Genomic DNA, 22,820 nt, shown 5'->3' with positions numbered 1-22,820 from the left:
GAAAGGACCATTGTGATCTCAGTCTGACACAGGCCATGGAATTTCCCGTAAATAATTCCTAGAGCATATCTCTTAAAAAAACATCCAATCTTGATTGAAAAATTACCAATAATGGGGAGTCGACCACAAATTCTAGTAAATTGTTCCAATGATTACTTACCCTCACTATTAAAAACTTGCACCTTATTTCCAGTCTGAATTTGTCTAGCTTTAACTTGCAGCCAGTGGATCATGTTATGTCTTTCTCTGCTAGACTGAAGAGCCCATTTTTAAATATTTGTCCCCCATGTAGATACTTATAAACTGTGATCATGTCACCCCTTAACCTTCTCTTTGTTAAGCTAATTAGATTGAGCTCCTTGAGTCTATCACTATAAGGCGTGCTTTCTAATCTGTTAATCTTTCTCATGGCTCTTCCATGAACCCTCTCCAATTTATCAACATCCATCTTGAATTGTGGAACTGAACACAGTATTCCAGCAATGTTCACACCAGTGCCAAATACAGAGGTAAAATAACCTTTCTACTCCTGCACAAGATTCCCCTATTTATGCATTTGAGATTTGCATTAGTCCTTTTGGCCCAGCATCTCATTGGGACCTCATGTTCAGTTGATTACTCACTGCAACCTCCAAATCTTTTTGAGAGTCACTGCTTCCCAGGATAGAGTCCCTCATCATGCAAGTATAGTCTACATTCTTTGTTCCTAGGTGTATACCTAGCCATATTAAAACATATATTGTTTGCTGGCACCTAACTGACCAAGTGATCCAAATTACTCTATATCAGTGACCTCTCCTTTTCATTGTTCACCACTCCTTCAATTTTTGTGTCCTCTACAAACATTATCAGTGATCATTTTATGTATTCTTCCAGGTCATTGACAAAAATGTTAAATAGCATAGGGCCAAGAGCTGATCCCTGCATGACCCCAGTAGAAACAGACCTTCTCATTGGTGATTCCCCATTTACAATTACATTTTGAGGCCTATCAGTTAGCCAGTAGCTATCTCAGTAGTTTTGGTTTTTGTAAGCCACCACTAGTGACAAGCATTTCAGAGGACTATTGCAGAGGACTATTCTGTTAACTTTTGTAAAGCTCTGGGTTGGCAATAAGGCCCTAAAAAAGGTCCTATGTTTTTTTTAAAGTTTGCTGTAAAATTAGTTTATAGGGCTCTGGATACCACCCCTCTAGCAGATCATTATCACTGCTGTTGACTTTATAATACACTTCACTGTACTTTTCCCCTTTCAATGGATCCCAAGAAGAGGGCTAATGCTGTACTGAAGAAACAGCCTCTGTTGACCAAGCACAAACACCTCGAATGCTCAAATAACCCATCAAACAGCATTTTTCTTGCTTAGTATCCAATGAATTATAGTTGGAATCTCTTTCCAGGTACAGCAATAATGTGAAGTTGCTGAAAATTAGTATGTAAATGTATCTTTTTAAACAACAACAACAACAAAAATCAATTTGAAGAAATGAAACAATCAGAGCTGGGCACTTGTATATTGAAAAGAAAAAAAGAAGTTGATCTAGTCTTAACTTATTGATTTTGAAGCCGCTATAATAAAGAATTAGTGAAGGAAATATTGCTTTTACTGTTTTCAGATAATGCTGAATGTTGTTGCAAATTATAAAATTTAATTAGCTATATAAATGCCGGTGGCACAAATAGCGTGCTATTGTCTTGATATCTTTCCAGAAATTAGTCTTTTAAAACAAATTTGCCATATTAATCATCTAAAAATATTTTTGATCACTGAATTAATAGTTTGCAGCATGGTTTAAGGTATTCATTGCCATAGGTGATTGCCTCTTAATTACTACATGGGCGCTTTCTATTCACTCTTATTAATTCATGTTTTCTGGCACAGTCCCAAAAGGCAGCCTTGCCCTGTATCTTCTAATTACTTCTATAATTGAATTTGCCCACTTTTTCTAACCTATTTTTTAAACTGACTGTGTTTGTTCATGGTTTATTGTGTCTTTTTTTTGTGTCAGTTCTCTGCAAGCAGAATGTACATTGATTCTTTCCTCGTTTCTCATTAATTTTCAAGAGCTTTCCTGCATGTCTGTTTTTTCAGCCTGTCAGGCCTATTGCTAGACCAAAAAAAAAAAAGGATTCTTATTATTAAAGGTTAGGTAAAATAGACTGAAGTTAATTAATTCATTAGTAACTCTGAGCCAATTACTGAAGCCTTCTCTTATTTATATACTTGTTAACAAGACAGAGATGAGAAAGGCCTATTATAGGCACATGTCCTTCAGAAGTTGGGTAAACCCTCTAGAGCATATGCATTTAGTTCCACTTAAGAAAAAAATTTAATTCCAAATGAAGACTTGTAGATCAATTGGCTAATATACTGTAAACTGCTAGACCATGCCTTGTGGCTATCAAAATGTTATTTTGGATTCTAACTTGTTCATGTAAAGAATGAATTCTTATAGTCAACCTGCTACCTTACAAACATAACAGTATATAAACCCATTGACTTTTCCTAGCTATCGCCTCAGAAGTAGTTATTGGGGTATTGAGAAATTCTTGCACAAAGAGGAATTTTCCCTTTTCCCAATTTTTCCATATTCATCTACACCAGCAAGGCATGATTCTCTGTTTGTGGCATCATCCAGTCCATTGTTGTTTTGTTGTACTGACACATGCAAGGGGAGAAAAACAGAAAATGTGAACATTTGGTAAAAGCTATGCCCATGCATCTGCCTTCAGTGGGAGTTGAGAACACTCAGATACTACAGTCATACAAGTCCCAGCGTAGAGGAGATGTGTAGCTTCTCACAGGGTTAGGTCCAATGTTTATATCAATGACCACAACCTCAAATTAACACCCTTTTTAAGCCTGCTCTTTTAAATTGCCCATTAAGTGTTTTCTTGGAACTTATGCGAGTATCATAAAACAGTCACACTCTTTGTCTGAATTCAAGAGAATGGAACTTGGCCTGTATGGTACTGCATGATTGTTTTGTTTTTTTAAGTGTTGCTAATAGTTGGAGCCAAGGGAAAATTACATATTGAATCCTGAAACAAAACAACATTTGCCTTGTTTCAGGTTTTCTTACAAATTCAAAAATTGGGCCAGGTTCACCAAAATTCAATAACCTTTTTTGCAAACTTTGGTCAAGTTTCTTGCAAATCTGGGTTAATTTCTGATTTCAGGTGGAAACCATGTGAGATTCAGTGATTTTTACATGGGTCCTGCAAGAAACCAGACAAAACCTGATGGCTGGAGATGGTGTTTAAATCCAACTAAACTAAACTAGAAAAAATGTTTGTCTGAACCACTGCGAACCATCAAGTTGGCCTAGCCTAATCAATGATATTTGGATGAAACCATGGTCCCCAGTCCTGGACTTGCAAAAACCTGAGTCTGCTGTCTCACAGCAGGAAGGAAGTTACTCACTGGAGCAGCTAGCAGTGCTACTTCCTGTGCTGTATTTTGGCAGCTGCTTCAGGTGAGTATCTTCAATTATTACTTGCCTGAAACCAGAGTAATACATTTTCTGCTCTATGGACACCTTCACACTTGTAGGGGCGGGGTCAAAATAAGGAAATACTTTAAAACAGCTTCTCAACACACCTACTTCCTGCCCACACCTTGTCTCTTTTCTCTCTGTATGTGAAAGCATAAGACTGGGGTGCAATGAGTGTACTGTGCAGAGATTTCTGCAGTTGCCTGAGTACTCATCTGCTAGGGTATGCAAAGTCTTTCCACACCTTCTTCCATTCTGTATAAGTCACAGCATGGTTGGGATCTTGGTTATCTAATCCTCCTTGCTCACTCCCTATCTGCTGTGAGATAGGAAATGATTGGTTGCTGTGGAAATGATTTTATCACAAGCAGATGATTATCATCACTTGTACAAAATAAACAGCAGAAGCAATTAATTATGGAAGTGCCCCAGCAGCTCCATCGTAAAAGATACATTGAGATTTGCACTTAGAGCTGGGATTAACCTCTTTATTATGTATGAAGAGCACAGTCTGTCCTCCCCAAATTTACAGCATTTCCTCTTGTAGTAGGAGAATTATTTTGTAAAGAATTTTTAAGTAAATCTGTTAATTGATTTGAGTTATAAGGATTAAAATTAGCCCATTAAGACTTCTTTTTTATTTAATCTAAATGGTTTGAGATCCCTTTAGCAGAAAAATTCCAGAGCAATTTCTGAAAGCTCTGAGAAATTTTGAGATTTAAAAACTCACTCTTTTCTAGTCTGTAGCCAAACCTAAACCATAAGGTGCCTTTAACATTTATCAGTGTGTTTTTTTTAAATTTGTGAAAAGTGTTAGTCATAATTACTTCAGTTTATGTTGCAGTGTTTGTCATGTAATGTTTTTTTGCCAGTTATAAAATGATGAATAGAGCAGCCTGTGGTTGATTTTACTTTTGATGGGGAATGGATTATACAAGTTATTATTTCTGGATAAGTCGCCTGTGGGGAAGCTAACAGAGAAAGCATTCTTTTTCCAAAGGACTGCCTTAGAGTTCAGCCATTTACCTGATTCGACACCGCCCTGTCTAAGCTATTAGCAAGAATCAGCTCTCAGAGACGGGCTTCTGGCCCTTGGGAAGTCTGTAAGTGTGGAGTTCTTTTCCTATTGACTTAAGAGTTGTAGAAGAACTGCTCTCCTCCTAAGCCCCCTCAGGTCTACAGAGCTGGACAGGTGCTCCTATCTTGGCCCTCGTGAAGGCCTTGGGAGGTCCCCTTGCCCACTGTCCCCACATCCCAACAAGTGTCCCCCTACAAGTTCACTATGCTGTCCTGCTGCTGCTTGTCTCTCTTGCCCCTCCAGTTTTGTACTGCAAACGATAAGATGTATACATTTTTGGAGGTCTTATGAAAGACATAATGTCAATATAAAGGTGAAAGGTATGTTTTAGTAAGAAATACTGAGTGTGTTTGTTTCTGATTTATAAAAGTATTGTTAAAAATCACCTATCTGGGACTTAACTTTGCATTATTTTTCTGACAGTTGTGTTGTATGTGAACATGGTAAGGCCCCAATCCCGCAGCTGGATGTAGGCAAGCACATCCCTGCATTGACTTCAGTCGGGCTTTTGTGCGAATACAGGGATTGACCCGTGTACAATCAGTTCCAGGATCGGGGTCTGAGATTGACATTTTAATATCATTGTTGACATTAAGGTTGTGCATTGAAGTGTGTTTTTCAATGGTTTGATAATGCACATTGAGGGTGATAGTACTGTTGAATTAAAAGTGTGTGTGCATGTGAGTGAGCTCACCATTTTCTTAAATTTATTCAATTGCAATTATTCAATTGCAATTACTCATTGTATAATTTCTGTAAATATTTCTTGCACTGAAGATTGTTCATGACAGTTTATTGTATTTAATATCCAAAATTTAAACTTTGATAGTAGGTTTGTTTGGGTACATAAATTACATAGTATTTGTCCTGATTCCAGAATGAATGAATGTAACTCTTAGAATCAGGTTTCCAATATGAGTGCTGTTCTTTATAAACTCCAAATTTGCTATCTGTGAATATTCTCCAGTACTTCCTGTTTCAGGAAACAGTAAATTTGCTGCCAGTAAACTTGTTCTCTTCAGTCTTCATAGAAAACAAACACAAAAAAGGGTGCAAACCCAATCAAAGAGATTTTTATCTTAGTACCTATTTGCAGTAGGAGTTTGTTTAGGTGTTCTATTTAGAATGTACATTTGGGGGACTAAGTAAAAATTATTTCTAGAAATAAAAAAGTTACTGTTTTTCATGAGTTCTCCTGGCAAACAAAATGTTTAAAATATAAATATTTAGGATTTTTAGATTTAAAACTGACAAATATGGAATTTTTAAGGATTATTTTTTAAAAATAATTTTGGTGTGAATTTAGTGCTTGTTAAAGGTGCTGGATTGATAGCCAAAGAGCGTATCGCACAAATATAATAGGACTGGTGGTGGAACAAGCCTCTTTAGGATGCCTAAAGCCTGACCTGGAGGGACTAATTCTAGACGGAGAAGGGAGAGCAGTTTCTTTCCATGCAAATTCAATCTCTTCATTCCAATCTGGCCACTGAACAGTGACTTTCAAAGTGCACCAATTCTCATGGCTTTTGTGTAGTAAACATCTGTTCAAAAGAGTGAGATAACTAAACCCATTTCACGCAAGCCATCACAACTTAGTAACTCTCAATCAGTCCTGACCTGGGTTGGGTTTGAAGCAAGGATGTACAAATAAAAGTGAAAGGTTCAGTATACCCCATCCCCCACAAATAGATCCTGGAGTTCCAACATATTTTTATAAACTTATTTATGTTACACACATTATACTACATTGACTTTTCATTCATGATGTTTTCTGAACTAGGGAGTACAGAAATACTTTAGGGAGGATTCATTCTGATGCTTTCTGTTGTATGCCAAGCAGAATTAGCCTTACTTTTTGTAAAGCCCTATATGTGGAAGTATCCATTATCGGATCCTACCGCCTTTCCCACCAGGAAGAGTAGAGAGGAAGTTGAGAGGGTCAATGTTTGCTGTGCACAGATTTAGCCAAAACTGTAGATGGGATTGAGGAATAGTGCTTTGTCTGGTGGCTTGGCGGTGTGCACGTGGTGCAAGGCACCTGGAAAAGGAAAACCTGTGTGGCTTTGTAAGCAATTTTAGGAAAGGGACTATTTTTTTGTTATATGTTGGCACAATGCCTCGTATAATGGGGTCTGGTACATGATACATAATAATATATTGTTTCATAGACCTGATGCTGCTACTAATGCAAAAGTGTTTGATCAAAGAAGAATATAATTAATTAATTTAACTGTTAAATTTCCAAAGCTCCAGCTTTCAGTATTTGACAAAGCTGAAAAGTTCATTGTCATCTGTTTCATCTCATAGTTCTTCCTGCTTCTTTTGAATTCTCCTTTGTTTGTAAAACACTCTTATGACTCTATCTGCCATTACTGTCTTCCACTTAGAATCATAGAATATCAGGGTTAGAAGGGACCTCAGGAGATCATCTAGTCCAACCCCCTGCTCAAAGCAGGACCAATCCCCAATTAAACAGCCATATCCCTAAATGGACCCCTCAGGGATTGAACTCACAACCCTGGGTTTAGCAGGCCAGTACTCAAACCACTGAGCTATAGGGTTCACCCCTTCATTTTGCTCCCTTTCGACTCCTGTAGAAAGCAATGGCTTTTTTTTTTGTTTAATTCTGCATCTTTTCAAGAGCTTCACATAATCATCAAGGGCTTTGTAAAGAATAATGTATTGATCTCTGGAAACCTCGCCTGTCCCATGTGAAATTTCTTTACATTTGTTATGGGTTGTGTGTTTTATGTGTGTCATCATGTTAGGTGAATAGACTGATATGAGGCGGGAAATTGTTATAACCTCCATTTTACAGACATAGAAGCTGAAGCAAAGAAAGGGTAAGTGACTTGCCCAAGGTGATATGAGGTATGTGTCAGAACTGGCAATAGAACCAATTTTCACAGTTCCAGATCCTGTGCCTATATTGGACTATCCTTCCAACCACATCTAGCATATATTGTGAGGCATAAGGTTGAAGATCAGTTGTCTGGTGTGGGGATACTAAAAAGCATAATGACTGATCTGTAGATCTTCGTTTATTAAACAAAGATACAATCTTCATTTATTAAATAGTTCTTTTAAAAAAAGATGGGGGAAGGAAACTATCAAAATACTTTCTGTTACTTCTCATGATTGGATGGCTTGGGGGATGCACTGTAGTATAATTGTAGCTTGGACTTTATAGGCAATCAGAGCCCTACCTTAATAAATGTCATTTGATTAAGTAAACATGAATGTCAGCCATGGTAATCTACAGCCTCTGTTCCTGTGCTATCTATTCCCACCAAATTCGAATTAATTAGAATGAATAGGTAATGGAAGAACAAAAGTGTAACTTATTAGTGGATGAAAGACAAAACATTCCCTGGATGAACAAAAGAGCAACCATCCATGCTGTTCAGGTGTAAAGTATAGAAAGCAGCAGCCATTCATTGCTGGCTTTAGGCAGAAGCAGTGTGCTTGACTGAGCACTTGGGGCTATGTACTACCTCCAGGACTGGCCTAATCTCTCCTGATGGCAAAGGTCTCAGAAAGAGAGGAGATCCCCAAATCTTCCCTCCTTTAACAGTGGGACCACAGGAAACTTATTTCCCAGTTTCCTCCCATACTACCCTGTCAGCATGAGAATGCTTTGGAAATAAAAAAGCAGTCTCTGAAGAATAAAGTAGATAAACTCTTTTTTAACATGCATTTCATTAGCTTCCTGAGTAGGATCCTAAATTTCCAAAGACGGGAAAATCAAGCTATGAGTGTCCTCCTGCTCTGGACCCAGTATGGGAGAATGGGTTTGTCAGTGAGTTACTTTCCTTCACATCAGGTCCCAGGGCCAGCCTATGGGCTTCACAACTTGCCTGGGATGTGGGGCCACAAGACATCTCTTGGTCTGCTTCGACTTAATACCAGTCCAGTTCATGGTCTTTCACATCAGCTTTGTCAGAGCAGATAAGTTGTAAGTACTGAAGAGGAAAAGATGTATTTACATATAGAAATGGATATTATTTTTAACACAGAGTTCAAGTCGAAAATGTTGTGAGCCCAATACTGTTCCCATTCCCTTCAATGGGAGCAGGATCGGGCCCGGTGTTTGTATCCAGCTCAGAAAACTGTGAAATGTAATTGCAATCCTTAAGGATATATGACACCCTGGTAATATTGAACAAATATCTGTAGATATTATCTGCATGCTGGCATTATGTAGTTTATATTCACAGTAAGTGCCACCACTCAAATGCCAAACCTGTGTTTAACACTGTGCCAATTGGCTTCCTCACTGATAAACCTTGACAGTACATTGTTCTCTTGTCAAGGGGCATTATCCTAGAAATTCAGCAAAAATTTTTCTTCATTTGGACAGTGCATCTTTCAGACATTCCCTTCTTCTATTGATTTGTTTTCTCCTGTCCCTTTCTCCTTCTTTTGTTTTCTTATCATAGCTTCAGGTTATTAAGTGCAAAGTATTGATGGGAATGGATGGTTTTGGTCGATGGAGAGCTAATGCATCCCTAATCCCACCATTGTTACAGAGTTATGCTTTACTCTGGTTCCTGATGGGGGGAAAGGTGCAAAGCTGTTGATCCTAGTTTTATTTGTCACAAACCCATCCATCAATCAAGCACAAGCATGTCTGAATGCTGAATGACATGTGGGTCTCTGCTGAAAAAATTCGATAACAGTGTATTGTCAGGTTGCTCACTCTTTTTCTCGATAAGAAATACATTTGACTGAAATAGATAAGCATGCAACTACTAAAGACTTGAAGAGAGAGAGTGACATACATGGCACCAAAGGTTGTAGATCTGTGGTATTAATGATACTTATGAGTAAATAAAATAGAAAAAAGCTCCAGACATGCAACATGCTTAAATCCTGGATATGTTCAGACACTGTGGGATTTTTTTTTATTAGTTTCAGTTTTCAAGTATTTAATCTGATCATATTTCATAGACTGCTGCCCAGGGCTATTTTTAAAAAAAACCTAAATTGTACGTATTACTTTAATAAGAATAGAATAGAAAATACATTCTTCTGATATATCCTGAAGAATGCTCACATTTATCATTTCTGAATAAATGTGACCTTATAAATTTGCTTATATCTTCTTATGATGGAAAGCACTTTAAAAAGTTAATTATCTTATACTGCAAAAATATATATATCTCATTTTAACAATGACTTTTTAAATTATAATTGTACTCTCAAAAATGTGTTGGTGTCCCTTTTATTCTAGTTGCTAAATTATGCACTTGAATACATTATTGAAAGCTTATCTTTTTAGATATATACAATTTTCCATTCGTGGTTATTACAATATGATTTCATTTGGAAATAGTTAAAACATTTCATTAGCACAATATAAATTTGGAAAAAATAATCAACAGATTAGAACATTTTAAAAAATCCATTTTATTTTCTTGCCATAGTAGAAAACATTTCAGAATAGAGAAATATACTAGAATGACCTAAAAAAACCATCCGCAAAGGTAACAAAAAGATAACCCCGACTCAGAGAGCTTTAAGATGAACATTTTGTAGCCCCAAGTACTAGTACACTCTGAGTAAGCCATTTTTTTCTTTGCTCAGTGACTAGGGGCTAGAAAACTGCAAAAATCAATGTGGGAGTGCTTTAGATTTGTTGGATAAATTACATGTGCTTGGCTGCTCTATTGTATCTGGCCCATATTCTATACTAGATACTTTTAGATGGAACTGTCACATAATACATATACTCAATATTGATTTAACTGAGCTTGAATTGAACTCTATAGTAAGCAAGCAGGAACTTAAGAACTGCAGCGTTAATATAGAAATGTTACTAAATGTTTGGAAACTCCTGGTATTACTTCAAAACCATATGGGCTAAATCTGACTAAACTAAGAAATACAGATGTCCTGGTATTATATTTTTATTGGTTTAGCTTCAGATTTTTTTTCTTTTATGATTTTTTTTAATTTATACTAACTCCAAAAGAACATACAGAGTGATAAACAAAGATATTCTGGATATAAGGCAGCTATCAGTTGATGTCTTATTAGGTCCAAAATATAACTACTAGCACCAAGAAACATTTTCCAGCCTGTAGCTATTTCTTGACCAAGTCATTTTAAATCAAATTTATTATATGCAAGGAAGGTCAAATTCAAATTTGGCTGCCTCAAGTTAGGCACCTAAATAAGTGGCCAAATTTCAACTGGGTGCTCAACTCTTTATTTATGTGCCCAAATATGGATAATGAGGAGTAAGGTTCTTTACTGTCCTTTGTGCCTTTGAAAATCTCCCCCTTAGATATTTAACTTTAAGCACCCAAATTTAAACTTTTTCCTGGATTCTGGGTAACAGGCTTGTGTGACGGACTAAGGATGACACCCTACACTACTTTGCTTCTGAAAAGAATATGGTATGTGTGTATGGGGAGAAAGCAAATACATTTGAGGCTTTTAAAAAGAAACAAGAATTGCACTCTGGGATCCAGGAAACATGTATAAATTTCTGTATGAATGGGGAAGCATAAGAAGTGGTTAACTTACCTCTCTGGCACTCAAGAGTAGTTTATACTACATCTCTAATATTAAATTATTCATTTAATTGTTTTTAAAGTAATCACAGTTTTAAAATGCAGCTACTTAGAGAAGACCCAGTGTGGCATTCAATCTTAGTCATGAAACAGCTGCTAAAGTTCTTAGAGAAGAATCAAAGCTATATTTAATTTGTATGTAAAAATGGATCATTCTGGCTTCAGCTATTCCCAGACAACTGCCACTGAAATCCTGTGTGCACATCTGAAGCCACAACATAACCCAAGAAATATGAGCATATCCGTCAATGTGAAATGTAATATGATTGCAGTGAAAAATGTACAACATATGGGTCCTGCAATAAGTGGCTTTTGGTCAGCTGTGTGGTAAGGGATGCCTCAGACTTATCTGATTATATACATTAAGATAAAGAGCCAAAATGAAGTAAAAACTTTTTGTGGATGTCTATATATTTTACCTATACAATATTTTCCTCTCTCTTTTACAACTCAGTTTTCTGTTTTCTTAATCATCACTTACCTGAAGGAGAGAATGCAGTTCTTACATCAAAAGGGATCACGTTTAAATAACCAGCACAGTTTGGTCATGCCTTGTCACCTCCAGCCTGGATCACTGTCTTGTGCTATACCTGGGGTTAGGCTGGTAGGCCAATTAGGGTATGTCTACACTGCAATTAGATACCTGCAGCTTCCCCATGCCAGCTGACTTGGGCTCGTGGGGCTCAGGTTAAAGGGCTGTTTAATTGTCGTGTAAATGTTCGGGCTCAGGCTGAAGCCCAAGCTCTGGGACCCTCCCATTTTGAGCCCCAATGTCTACACCACAGTTAAACAGCCCCTTAGCCTGAGCCCCATGAGCCCGAGTCAGCTGGCATGGGACAGCCATGGGTTTTTAATTGCAGTGTAGACACTTAGAAACCCTCATACCTTAGAAACTTCAATTTATCTACTTAGTGGACTTAATGGAAAGAACTTGCAGCCAGAGGGAACAGGGGAGAGACTGGAGAATAGCACTGTCACCAGGAAAAGGCAGGTCTATGTGATCGGGGACTCTTTATTGAGAAGAATAGACAGGCCTGTAACTAGAGCTGATCCTGAGAATAGAAGGGTGTGCTGTCTTCCGGGTGCTAAGATACGGGATGTAGACCTGAGGTTGAAAAGGATCCTAAAGGGAGCGGGAAAGAATCCCCTAATTATCCTTCATGTGGGAACAAATGATACGGCTAGATTCTCGCTGGAAAGTATTAAGGGAGACTATGCTAGGCTGGGGAAGACACTTAAGGAAATTGAGGCTCGGGTGATCTTTAGCGGGATCCTTCCTGTTCCTAGAGAAGGGCAACAAAGGTCTGACAAGATTATGACTGTCAACAGATGGCTTAGGCAGTGGTGCTATAAGGAGGGCTTTGGGATGTATGGCCACTGGGAGGCATTCACGGACAGAGGTCAGTTCTCTCAGGATGGACTTCATCTGAGTAGGGAAGGAAATAGACTTCTAGGATCGAGGCTGGCACAACTGATAAAGAGAGCTTTAAACTAGGAATTGGGGGGAGATGGATGGGAGATGTCCAGAAAATCTCCACGCCAGATTTTAGCATTGAGAGGGAAGAAGATGAAGTAAGAAAGGATATAGCCATGGGTAGGAGAATGTATACAAGGAGCGAGGGCGGTGTGGATACTAGTCTAATAGGTTATACTGGCTGTAGAATGACTGTGCCTAATAGGGTACAAAATGTGAGTGAGTCCAAACAGCAAAAATTAAGATGTTTGTACACCAATGCGAGGAGTCTAGGTAACAAAATGGAGGAACTAGAGCTACTGGTGCAGGAAGTGAAACCAGATATTATAGGGATAACAGAAACATGGTGGAATAGTAGTCATGACTGGATTACAGGTATTGAAGGGTATGTGCTCTTTAGGAAAGATAGAAACAAAGGTAAAGGGGGTGGAGTAGCATTGTATATCAATGATGAGGTAGAATGTAAAGAAATAAGAAGCGATGCAATGGATAAGACAGAGTCCGTCTGGGCAAAAATTACATTGGGGAAGAAAACGAGTAAAGCCTCTCCTACGATAGTGCTTGGGGTGTGCTATAGACCTCCAGGATCTAATTTGGATATGGATAGAGCCGTTTTTAATGTCTTTAATAAAGTAAATACTAATGGAAACTGCATGATCATGGGAGACTTTAACTTCCCAGATATAGACTGGAGGACCAGTGCTAGTAATAATAATAGGGCTCAGATTTTCCTAGATGCGATAGCTGATGGATTCCTTCATCAAGTAGTTGCTGAACCGACTAGAGGGGATGCCATTTTAGATTTAATTTTGGTGAGTAGCGAGGACCTCATAGAAGAAATGGTTGTAGGGGACAATCTTGGCTCAAGTGATCATGAGCTAATTCAGTTCAAACTAAATGGAAGGATTAACAAAAATAAATCTGCAACTAGGGTTTTTGATTTCAAAAGGGCTGACTTTCAAAAATTAAGGAAATTAGTTAGGGAAGTGGATTGGACTGAAGAACTTATGCATCTAAAGGTAGAGGAGGCCTGGGATTATTTTAAATCAAAACTGCAGAAGCTATCGGAAGCCTGTATCCCAAGAAAGGGGAAAAAATTCATAGGAAGGAGTTGTAGACCTAGCTGGATGAGCAAGCATCTTAGAGAGGTGATTAAGAAGAAGCAGAAAGCATACAGGGAGTGGAAGATGGGAGGGATCAGCAACGAAAGCTACCTAATTGAGGTCAGAACATGTAGGGATCAAGTGAGACAGGCTAAAAGTCGAGTAGAGTTGGACCTTGCAAAGGGAATTAAAACCAATAGTAAAAGGTTCTATAGCCATATAAATAAGAAGAAAACTAAGAAGGAAGAAGTGGGGCCGCTTAACACTGAGGATGGAGTGGAGGTTAAAGATAATCTAGGCATGGCCCAATATCTAAACAAATACTTTGCCTCAGTCTTTAATAAGGCTAAAGAGAATCTTGGGGATAATGGTAGCATGACAAATGGGAAGGAGGATATAGAGGTAGATATTACCATATCAGAGGTAGAAGCGAAACTGAAACAGCTTAATGGGACTAAATCGGGGGGCCCAAATAATCTTCATCCAAGAATATTAAAGGAATTGGCACCTGAAATTGCAAGCCCATTAGCAAGAATTTTTAATGAATCTGTAAACTCAGGAATAGTACCGAATGATTGGAGAATTGCTAATATAGTTCCTATTTTTACGAAAGGAAAAAAAAGTGATCCGGGTAACTACAGGCCAGTTAGTTTGACATCTGTAGTATGCAAGGTCCTGGAAAAAATTTTGAAGGAGAAATTAGTTAAGGACATTGAAGTCAATGGTAAATGAGACAAAATACAACATGGTTTTACAAAAGATAGATCGTGCCAAACCAACCTAATCTCCTTTTTTGAAAAGGTAACAGATTTTTTAGATAAAGGAAATGCAGTGGATCTAATTTACCTAGATTTCAGTAAGGCATTTGATACCGTGCCACATGGGGAATTATTAGTTAAATTGGAGAAGATGGGGATCAATATGAACATCAAAAGGTGGATAAGGAATTGGTTAAAGGGGAGACTGCAACGGGTCCTACTGAAAGGCGAACTGTCAGGTTGGAGGGAGGTTACCAGTGGAGTTCCTCAGGGATCGGTTTTGGGACCAATCTTATTTAATCTTTTTATTACTGACCTTGGCACAAAAAGTGGCAGTGTGCTAATAAAGTTTGCCGATGATACAAAGCTGGGAGGTATTGCCAATTCGGAGAAGGATTGGGATATTATACAGGAGGATCTGGATTACCTTGTAAACTGGAGTAATAGTAATAGGATGAAATTTAATAGTGAGAAGTGTAAGGTTATGCATTTAGGGATTAATAACAAGAATTTTAGCTATAAGTTGGGGACGCATCAATTAGAAGTAACGGAAGAGGAGAAGGACCTTGGAGTATTGGTTGATCATAGGATGACTATGAGCTGCCAATGTGATATGGCTGTGAAAAAAGCTAATGCGGTTTTGGGATGCATCAGGAGAGGCATTTCCAGTAGGGATAAGGAGGTTTTAGTACCGTTATACAAGGCACTGGTGAGACCTCACCTAGAATACTGTGTGCAGTTCTGGTCTCCCATGTTAAAAAGGATGAATTCAAACTGGAGCAGGTACAGAGAAGGGCTACTAGGATGATCCGAGGAATGGAAAACTTGTCTTATGAAAGGAGACTTAAGGAGCTTGGCTTGTTTAGCCTAACTAAAAGAAGGTTGAGGGGAGATATGATTGCTCTCTATAAATATATCAGAGGGATAAATATAGGAGAAGGAGAGGAATTATTTAAGCTCAGCACCAATGTGGACACAAGAACAAATGGGTATAAACTGGCCACCAGGAAGTTTAGACTTGAAATCAGACGAAGGTTTCTAACCATCAGAGGAGTGAAGTTTTGGAATAGCCTTCCAAGGGAAGCAGTGGGGGCAAAAGATCTATCTGGTTTTAAGATTCTACTCGATAAGTTTATGGAGGAGATGGTATGATGGGATAATGGGATTTTGGTAAGTAATTGATCTTTAAATATTCAGGGTAAATAGGACTAATCCCCTGAGATGGGATATTAGATGGATGGGATCTGAGTTACCCAGGAAAGAATTTTCTGTAGTATCTGGCTGGTGAATCTTGCCCATATGCTCAGGGTTTAGCTGATCGCCATATTTGGGGTCGGGAAGGAATTTTCCTCCAGGGCAGATTGGAGAGGCCCTGGAGGTTTTTCGCCTTCCTCTGTAGCATGGGGCATGGTTGACTTGAGGGAGGGTTCTCTGCTCCTTGAAGTCTTTGAACCATGATTTAGGGACTTCAATAGCTCAGACATGGGTGAGGTTTTTCATAGGAGTGGGTGGGTGAGATTCTGTGGCCTGCGCTGTGCAGGAGGTCGGACTAGATGATCAAGAATGGTCCCTTCTGACCTTAGTATCTATGAATCTATGAATCTATTAATCTAGTGTTGTTAAATTCATGGAGCATTTAATTTGAGCTCCTTGGACTGTAGACGTGGCTTCCAACTCATTTCGAGATGCAGTTCAAGGTTCTGATTTTTAAACTTTAAATCTCTTAATAGTTTGTGGCCTGCATGAAAACTGCAGCCCCTCAGCCAGTCTAAATTGGCCTAGCTCCACTGATGCCGATACAGGAACACTGATTTCCACTAGTGAGGATCTGGCTGTGCATCTTTACTAGTACTTTTATTTGACCGTTGAAATCACATGTAGTATTCATGCTGACCAGCCCTTATACTATACCTTTAGGGAATGAGACAGGACCTTTTCAGTACAGAGTCCTCAGTTTTGGAACTCTGTGCCATCTTGGTCTGTCAATCCTTGGTTTTATTATTGCAAGGGCACTCTACAAAGCCTCTCTTTATTCAGATTTTTTGGGGGATGGGGAGGAGGGTTATTAAATCATGTGTTGTTTTTTTTAAAGTTTTGAAGGGGAATTATTTTGTCACTGCTGATAATATGAGTCATATTTTCAAAAGGGCCTCAACTCAACCTCTTTTTGTATATGCACAAATATATGCAAAATGATTACATTTACACATTATTTGCATGTGCAAGTGACATGTGTATGTGTACATTCTTCAGTATTGTTTGTGTAGGTAAAGCTGCCCAGGCACAAATAAAGACCATATTTTGAATATGGACCTATATGAATCTAGCTGCATGGTGTTGGCAATATTTAATATTAAGTGAATTAGAGATATGTAATAGGAACATTTCTATAGTTTGGGAAAATAAAAATAATAATAAATACAGTGGGGGAGAAAAGGGGAGATTGTAAATTCCACCTCTTCCATTTAACATCTCATAAAGAAAAGGAGTATTTGTGGCATCTTAGAGACTAACAAATTTATTAGAGCATAAGCTTTCGTGAGCTACAGCTCACTTCATTGGATGCATCCGATGAAGTGAGCTGTAGCTCATGAAAGCTTATGCTCTAATAAATTTGTTAGTCTCTAAGGTGCCACAAGTACTCCTTTTCTTTTTGCGAATACAGATTAACACGGCTGCTACTCTGAAACTTAACATCTCATGTATCTCATGTGGTCTTATGAAAGAGACCAGGATCGCATATGAAATTCCCATTAATTAAATGCCTATCCAAATCCCTACACTACTTCTGGCAGGAGCTAATGCTATTGATGCCACACATTCATCAAAAACAAATTCATAACATTAATAAAAAACTTTAACTTGCATAAAGCCAATGTAGCTCTGTTCCTTAGTTGGTAAAAGGGGCTTACATAACATGGTAGTTACTCAGCTTCCTTTGAAAAAATGAGAGCAAATAGGATTTAATCAACAAAAAAGTGCAGTTTGTTTCACAGACTTCAATTCTACTTATGCACTCTTAACCATATAACACAATGCATTGAGATCTCTATCTTTCTGAGCACTAGATGCCAATGCAGAACTCATTCTTTCATACATTAGAACGTAGCTATGTTATATATTCACATATATATTATATATTATATGTTCCCCAGCACTGTGTCTAGATGCTAATCAGTCAGCTGCTTAAGTGAATGATAGTAGCATTCTTGACATCCGGTATATATAAAAAGTCATCATAAGTGTCATGTTGGTGGATGTCTAGGGGATGTCCAGGAGCACTCAAGAGGTTAAGGACTTTGTTCATCAACTGTGAAGGCAACTTGAGAAATGTAAAAAGAAAGCCAGTGAAATTAAAAAGAAAGGTCATCGTACCATATGATTTCTCTGTATAAGTGCCATATGGCATCTCTTTACAAATGTATAGCACTAGGAAAAAAGAGATTAGTGAAAATGTGAGAGCTGCTTCATGAAGCCCCAAGGATCTATGGTTCAAAATGCTCTAGCATCTAGACAGCCTTTCTGGCATATCTGGGAATAAACTATAGAAGAAGATGAATGTATTATTTGTCATTATCTTTCAGACGTAAAATAAAGTAGTCAACCTACCAACCCTGTGGGATGGTTAAGCTGTGTAAGCAGAGCTGCTGCTTTTGCTCAACAAGTAGAGACCTCTGTTTTCACAGCTCAGGATCATGAGTTCTAATCCTGGGACTCTATATCTAAATTGTTGAACAACTGTAGTATGTGTTCACATGATCTCATGCATTATTACAAAGAAAGGTTATTGAGGTTCAGTTCTCTTTTCTTAGGCAAATTGTCTCAATACATTTTACCTATTCTCTGTATTTATACTATCTTCCGGCATTGTGCACTTTTCTTACAATTGTATTTGTAATCACAGCAATGAATGCCCAGTGTATTAACAGGTCTTTTAGTGGGCATGCTGATTGTCCCAGCTTGATCCAATTCCACTCTCTGGATGGACTCCAGTCTATTGTGATTGGACCCAATTGCTGAATCCTATATACTTCTAAGCTGTCTGGGTAGCTACTGATCATTGTTCCTAACTCTGGCTCCCAGATGCCAGCTTCATGTCTGACATCCTTGCTGTCTGGCCATCTAGACCCCAGAACCAGTGCCACAGCCCTCCCAGCCCCCCCCCACTTGCTTACACACATTCCACCCCTCTTCCAGCCAGGTCCACCTGGCTGTGGAAGCTCTGGTTTTCTAATGACATGCTTTAGAGACAACAGAGCAGTAAAGCAAGGATATACAGGCTGAGCAAAGGGAGTTCTTATTCACATACACTTTACTCTTAAAAACACAGAAGAGTTACAGCTCTGTGGAAAACAACAAGCTCCTGAATGCAATCCTTCTGAGGACTCTTGGGTTTGGTCCAAGTCCATAGGCCAGGTACCCTTCTGGCTTTCTTGGTCTTACCATCTTGCTTCTGGCAGTGGAATGGCCTCCCTTTCTTAGAGAACATTCGCCTTTTAAAACTACCTCTGACACTCTTCTTGCCCCGGTGCTTCCGCTGGGGAATTTTCATGCTCCAACTGGCCTGCTGCCCACTCACTCACCCCCACGGGCTTTTGGGCAGAGTTGTTCAGAGACAGTGGCCCTGCCTTGCTGGTAGCAAACACATTGTTTCACTAGGCTAGAACCAATCAGTGTTATTAGCTCTTGACTGCTCTGTTGTGGCTTCCCAGACATACTAGGTGTCAGGTTCTAGAACAAAATGCATGCTCAAAGCCACACTAAAATTTACATTTGAAGTGGAGGTTCAGCGTTTAACTCATATTCTTTTTAATTTCTCTCTTCCCCAAGGCATTTTTGTTTTGTTCTTGCTGGATCATTTTCACTTACTGTTCATCAAAAACAAAATGATCAAGTGATTCTTCTGCTTTTTCTCTGGTCTTTAATGGAACTAACCAAAGCAAAAAAGAAAAATTAATAGTCTGGTCTGTTCTGTTCGCATGTTTAGAACACATTTCCCAACTGCAGCAAAATGAAACAATTTTCAGAAAAGGGGTCAGGGTTAAGACTCACTCATCCTCCTGCAAGGCAGATCTCAATATTTTTCCAGATCTTGCAAGAGGAAAAACATTGACTACACTTTTTCTAAAGCATATTGGGACCAAACTCAAGCACAATTCTATATTATACACTTTCTTAAAATCTCAAAAGATTTTTTCTATTATTATTTTAAGTTTTCCCCTCAGGATGGAGCTGTTCTGAAGATTCATTTGTTAAATGTACAAATAAATATTGTTCTCCCACCTCTAAAATTGCATGTTTAAAAAGAAAAAAAAAAGCTTAAACCCATTTCTTAACATAAATAGTGTCCCTAATGGACCATGGGTCTGATCCTGCATCCCATACTCATGTGAATACTCATCATGTGGGTACTCATGTAAAGATCACGGAATCAGATGCTAAATTAGTAAAAGTTCAAGGATGAAATAAAAACAGCCGAAGCCTCTGTGCAACATTAACTGTTTCATGAAATTGTTCCATAGGTCTGAAGCACCTAAGGCCAATTTATTCTCCACTCCATATTCATGTGTAAGACACATTAATGGCAATGAGAGTATTGGTCATGTTCAGTGTAGAGAATTAATCCCAAAGGCAACAATTCTTAATGGAAAAAAGCACTTGGGAACAAAAATTCTCCAGCCTGAATTAAAAAAACACAAAATATATCATATATTTGGTTCATATTTTGCTGGATATAAATTGTTTGCAATTGGAGTGTTTTATTTTTAGAAGAAATATCCCAGAAGAACATTGCACCAAACTCATGATAATATGATTGCACAGTCCCTATTTGGAACATATTAGCATATTTGCTTGTGTGTACAAATATATACATCTCCCAAAGCACAGTCTGAAGAAAATTGATACAGGGGTTTTAGGTGGGGGAGGGTGGGGTGGGGAGGAAAAGTTGCAATAAATGTTGTCTTTATGGAGGTATGGTCCAAAACTTGAAAGGCTTGCCAAAATTTAGTAAATGAAAGAGACTGCAGAAAACCCAGAGAAGAGACAAGAAGAATGAGTGTCTAACTGCTGTACATTCAGTTCAACTAAAAATGAAACACACAGGCAGGTGTCATCAGAGAGGTTCATATTGCATAGGAGCATCCGACAGCAGTGACAATACAATGTAATCACAAACAGAAAACTAAGAGCCTTTCTTTTTTTATTGGCAACATTGCTTTGAACATAGTCGAGCACAGAAGTGGTTATTGTCTTGTCTCTTTTGATGTCCTCTCCTCCTCATTTGGCATGGCGAGCCCCACTACTTCTATCAGCCTGGTGGTCTTTGTGGTCTGGGAGAACTAGAGCTGAATTGCAACTGGCCTTTTGGGGCCAAACTGCAGGTGCCTCGGGCTGTGGGGCAGGTGTCTTGGGTTGTGCTCTGCACACCTGGGGCTCAATCCAGTTCTCATTCAAGTCAGTATTATTCTTTCCATTGACTTTATTGGCAGTGGGATCAGTTTCCTATAGATGACCTATACATGGCCAGCCACACTCTTGCCCTTGTTATTCTTCAGTGACTGTAAACTTGGGACTGCTGGGTTTTATTCCTGCTTTTGCCAGTGATCTGGGACAGGTCACTTTACCTCTCAGTACTTCAGTTTACCCACTGGCAAAATTGATATCAAAATACCTCATCAGTGGTGTTGTGAGGCTGAACAATTTGAGATCCATAGGTAAAGGGTATTATATAAATTCAGAGGTTTATGATTGTTGCTAGGATTTAAAGGACAACCACATGTACACAAAAGAATTCCCAAAAAGATAGATGTACCTATTCTCACCTTGATGTATGTGAAATATCTTTGGTAACTGGTTAATTACCAGTCCTCTCTTTAGTTGGCTCACAACCTCTAAAACCAAACTGATTGTTTTTAAAAAGAATATTTTAAATTGTTTTCAATTGCTCTGCACAGGTAATTAAATGAATTGGTATTTAAAGATATAAACCATATTTCTGAATGAGACAGTAAAGACAACCCAAATAGAGATTTAAAATGTGACTGCAACTCACAGTTGAGTTATTTAGACATTATAGGCACAGTAACAAACTGCTCGTGCACTATCATCTTCTGCACCACAGTTTCTGATTTGCACATGCATACAGGCATGTGTGTACACAAACCACAGACTAGTATACATGCACAGATTTGCATGCTCATTTTAAAAAATCAAGCCCTGTAGACATTGTCATATGCCATGGAAGCTGGGCAATGCACCCCAATGGTCATGTAGATTAATCACATAGTTCAAGCAAAGCAATAGGAATAGACTTGATGTAATAAGGAGAAGGAATTATACTGTCTTTCTCATTAGAAGCTACAGGCCATGCACTGAAAAAGAAGGAACTATATTTGCAAACAATGAAATGGATAGCTTGACACATGTTTACTGGTGAGAATTGCAAAGCTCTGTTACAACCTGTCCCAGTCCCCCTCTGGATGGTCACAAACCATTGGGTCTCACATGCTTCTAAGTCTTCCGAGTCTGGATAGAGTCCAGTCACTGTTTCTACCTTTGGGTTTCTAAGGTGCACTCCCAGGCGCAAACCTCTTATCTAAGCCCTGTGTGACTCCACATTCTAGCCAGCCTAGTCCTTAAACCAATGCCTCAAACTTTCCAAGCCCACTTTCTCCTGTCATTTTATACACTACTCCAAGGTTCCACATAGCTGTGGGAACTCCTGGTTTGTAGTTTAGCCTCTTCAGGGACAGTGTAGCAGAGATGCAAGGAATGTAGTGTCCTCCCCTAGTTTGATCTCATCCCTTCTGTAAATCCAAAATTTTCTCAGTATTCAGGCAAGGCAGAATCTCTCCCCTGCCTTCTCTAGTCAGTTCTTCTTGCATGTGGCAATGAATGCCTCCGCAATCTGAGCAGCACCCCACTTTTAAACAGTCTTTCCCATATGATTGGATGGGAAATTCCAGTCCTTTCCTCCAGTCAGGCTTCACCTCCCTGCGGGCTACTATATAGAAAGGACATTGTTCCATGGGGATAGGCCATTAGTCGAGAGAGCCAATCCAGGCTGATGGCCCTAGACATCTGATTTGATATTTTCTCTTTTAACCTTCACGGAGGTGTCATACACCTTTCCTGGGAAGGGTAGGGTAGCTGTCTAGAATATACCATAATAACCTGCCTTAGGCAAGGTTAGATGTGTTCAGCTCATAATGCAAAATAGAGGTCCTAATGCAAAATGGAGCTTACAATACAGAGTAGTGTTCACAATTGGACTCAGGCATATTCCATTCTGTCACTCACCCCCGTATGACTAGCACCTCATCTGTATTTTACCA

General features: G+C 38.7%; 1 protein-coding gene across 5 annotated transcripts in view; it reads left to right on the top strand.

Moving 5' to 3' along the window:
• SOX2 (SRY-box transcription factor 2) overlaps window positions 1–22,820 on the top strand; it is a 114,228-nt gene that overhangs the window by 16,285 nt on the left and 75,123 nt on the right. For 3 of the 5 annotated variants that reach the window (XR_006274178.1, XR_006274176.1, XR_006274175.1), the window contains exon 2: window positions 3,180–3,475. The exons of 1 other annotated variant lie outside the window; for it this stretch is intronic. The gene's annotated coding sequence lies outside the window, so the exon portion shown is untranslated. Of the gene's footprint in view, window positions 1–3,179; window positions 3,476–22,820 lie in introns of those variants that run through there. One more of the 5 variants, XM_043492202.1, reaches the window with a different exon arrangement.

The sequence above is a fragment of the Dermochelys coriacea genome, chromosome 9 (assembly GCF_009764565.3).
Source record: "Dermochelys coriacea isolate rDerCor1 chromosome 9, rDerCor1.pri.v4, whole genome shotgun sequence".
In the NCBI taxonomy this organism is placed as follows: Eukaryota; Metazoa; Chordata; order Testudines; family Dermochelyidae; genus Dermochelys; species Dermochelys coriacea.
This window is presented reverse-complemented; position numbering and strand designations above follow the sequence as displayed.